The 3,775-nt window shown below is 50.4% G+C and overlaps 1 pseudogene; it reads left to right on the forward strand.

The window, feature by feature from the left end:
* Positions 1-2,166: 2,166 nt before the first annotated feature.
* Positions 2,167-2,888, forward strand: LOC102854898 (annotated as a pseudogene).
* Positions 2,889-3,775: the final 887 nt, after the last annotated feature.

Below are 3,775 nucleotides of genomic sequence, written 5' to 3' on the forward strand. Positions count from 1 at the left end.
GATAAAGTGTCCTCCCTTCCCCCCTTTATATCTATGCCCCTGTTCAGCATGAAGAAGCCAGAGAGTTGGCATCCAATTCCCAAATCAATAAGACAGTTGGTTTTATCACCATTGGAAAATGCTTGTCATTCCTCTGTAGTATCTGGTCCCCACTGGACCCTCATCGTTTCCTTCACCTGCTCCCCCCACTGACCAAAGTGTGAAGCTCTGCAACTGCATCCTGGCCCATCCTCACCCTTCTGCCTCCAACACTCACCTCCTTGTACCCCCAATATGTTTTTCCCAATAAAAGAAAAAAAAGATAAAAAAATTTACTTTATTAATTTTAATGAACATTTACAGAGATTTTGGATTTCCATTCATCCATTGTTGTACTATTTTCTCTATCCCCCCCCCCCACTTCATTCCTCTTTTTTCCCTTGAAAGTCTATTTTAATTGTCCCATTGCCACAGTGCTTGTCAAAACCAGTTCTGGGCACTCAGAAGGCGGTGCACGCGGAAGGCGGTGCACGTAGAAGGCGGCGCATGTGGAAGGCGGTGCACATGGAAGGTGGCACACGCGGAAGGTGGCGCACGTGGAAGGCATGCAGGAAGTCTTATTTGCTGAGGACTGGTGACTTGGCAGCTTAATATCTAGGAACAGACTGCAACCCCTAACTCACAGTGGGGCCCAAGCCCCACACCGCTACCCTTGCCACAGCACCCTGTCTAGGGAAACCACCCCACCACCATCCCGTGCCCCCACACTTCTAGCACACACTGGTGACCTCGCCACAGGTCTGCACCCCTGGCGGTGCTCCAGGGCCACTAGAAACTCCTTCACGCAGCACAGAGACCTACCAACAGCCGTGGACAGTATGATTCTGAGTCAGCACACAGACACACCGAGGATCCAGCCATCATCTGAAGCCACCAATTGATCTGCCACGAGAAAGGCTGGTAGGATCCTAATTGGGTTTTCTTGGGCACCACCAATTGTCTTGGGTTTTCTTGGGCACCACCAATTGTCTAGGAGAGTACCCAAGGGTGAGCCCACTGGTGGGAATTTGGCTGAGCTCTTTTGGGCCACGCCAACTGCCCAGGACTGAGCAGGACAGTGGTAATTCGGCTGAACTTTTGTGGACACTGCAGACCAGCCAGAGGCAAGTGGGTTGGTGGGAATTTGACTTTGTCTTCTTGGGTCTCCTTGGACCCAGGACCCTGCCTGGGCAGGAGCCACTGTGCAAGGGCACCTGCGTGAGTGCCACTGGACAGGGACCACTTAATGAAAACCACTGGGTGGGAGACAGATAGCTGGAATTTGAATAGGGGCCCCAATTGTAAGCACACCCAGACAACTGAGGTCTGATTGAGGTCCCCCAGTGGTGGACTGGCCCTTGTGATGGCTTCACCCACGTGCATGCCCCACCCCATTTGGTTCCACACCTGTGTCTACAAGTTTGGTTGATCAACCTGCTTTTAATCCAGAGCACCTTGACCTGTCTTACCAGCAAGAGGCTGCTCTCACAGGCTCTGAACTGAAAAGACCCTGGAGTCAGAAGTTCAGAGAAAAACACAAGTGTGATAGCTACCCATCTGCCCTCTAGAACATTGTCTTCAGATCAAGAACATATCAATGTCTCAAAGAAAGCAAGCTATCCCACACAATACACAAGCACAAAGCAAGATGTCACCCCCAAAGGGTGACATCGTATCAATGGATTTCCTGAAGCCAGAAAGTCTGATGAAACTTTCTGACACAAAATTTAAAAGAACAATGATTGAATATTTTCAACGGATGAAAGACAGACTTGAAGAATTACAGGATACTACAAGCAAAAACCAGGAGGAACTAAAAAAAAAGAAAAAAGAAAAAAGTCCAGAACAATGTAGAGAAAACAAACAAGGCATTAACGGCACTGGAAAACAACAACAACAAAACACCACTATCCAAAATATGAGGTCCAGTGTTTCGGATGCTGTCAACATGATGGAGGGACACATGAGCATAGTTGAAGATGTGGAACACAGAACCAGTGAAATAGAAGACAAAATTGTCACCACTGATCTGCTAGAGCAAAAAGCAGACTCAAGGACACCGGCGGGGGGGAGAGAAGCGGAGCCTGTCCGAACCCCGGCCCGGAGTAACGCCACTGCCCGGGAGCCGCGTTGGAGACCCTCTCCCCACTAAGTGCCTCTTTGCCTAGCACTGGCCCCCCAGCCCCACGCTCACTGGTACAGCAACAGCAGATCGGGCCATGGCGGGTCTGGGAGGTGCAGCACGACCCAATGGACCAGCTTCTGGGAACAAGATCTGCCAATTTAAACTGGTTCTGCTGGGGGAGTCAGCGGTGGGCAAGTCCAGCCTCGTCCTCCGTTTTGTCAAGGGGCAATTCCACGAGTACCAAGAGAGCACAATAGGAGCGGCCTTCCTCACACAGACTGTCTGCTTGGACGACACAACGGTCAAGTTTGAGATTTGGGACACAGCTGGACAGGAGCGGTATCACAGCCTAGCCCCCATGTATTATCGGGGGGCCCAAGCCGCCATTGTGGTCTATGACATTACCAACACAGATACATTTGCACGGGCCAAGAACTGGGTGAAGGAGCTACAGAGGCAGGCCAGCCTCAACATCGTCATCGCACTTGCAGGCAACAAGGCAAATCTGGCCAGCAAGAGGGCCGTGGAGTTTCAGGAAGCACAAGCCTATGCAGATGACAACAGTCTGCTGTTCATGGAGACATCAGCAAAGACTGCGATGAACGTGAATGAAATTTTCATGGCAATAGCTAAGAAGCTCCCCAAGAACGAGCCCCAGAATGCTGCTGGTGCTCCAGGCCGGAACTGAGGCGTGGACCTCCAGGAGAACAACCCAGCCAGCCGGAGCCAGTGCTGCAGCAACTAAGCCCCCCTTGCCTACCCACTGCCCCCACCTCCTCCGCCTGAACAACCCGGTTGGAATCCAATCTAACCAATCGCACTTAACGACCAGGCCACTGCTGGGGGGGGCAGGGGGAGGGGTCCACCATTATTTCTCCATATAATTTTGATCATAGGCCGGAGTGAGTTATTCTACCTGCACCTTTCTGTACAAATACTAATTCAATTTTAAGTCTTAAGTCACTTTTTTAATATATATGATCTGCTCTTCCCACTTCCCTTTCTACTGTCCCCCTACTTTTCCTTTGCTGGTAGTAGCCACATGCTCCGTTCCCCTCCTCACTCTTGCGCATGGGGCAGGGCGCTGGAGCAGTTAACCCTTCCTTACTTTTTGCTGAGTAGAAGACTTGGCAGTGCATCCACATCCTTACCTGTTTGGAGGGGGCTTTGTCTGGGGTTGGGGGAGGCCGTGGAGGCAACAGATGGAGAGCAAGCTCTTCCCTCTGCAGGCTGTCTTAGACTGCACCCCAAAGCCCCACAGCTGGGAGAGACAACATTACTACAACTACTTATCACACATTATTGTGACAGCCACGAACCCGTTGCCCACCCGCCCCACCTTGGTCACCCTGACCTCTGGCTCTGAGCCTCGTTCTGACCAAATCACAATGATGAGTATTTGGGGGTGGGTGGGTAAGGGGGGGTGTTGGGGAGGGATGGAACCAACTTTTTCTGTATTTTGCATTGTATGTTTTCTTCAACATGTAACCAATCAGTATCTTGTCAATATAGTCAGCCGATCGAAAAAAAAAAAAAAAAGCAGACTCAAAAAGGAAGGAAAAAGAAGAAAACCTAAGAATAATGTGGGACACCATCAAGAGAAATAACATGCACATCACTGGAATCCCAGAA

This window comes from Elephantulus edwardii, unplaced genomic scaffold (assembly GCF_000299155.1).
Source record: "Elephantulus edwardii isolate Elephantulus edwardi_28Jun2011 unplaced genomic scaffold, EleEdw1.0 scaffold00239, whole genome shotgun sequence".
Lineage (NCBI taxonomy): Eukaryota > Metazoa > Chordata > Mammalia > Macroscelidea > Macroscelididae > Elephantulus > Elephantulus edwardii.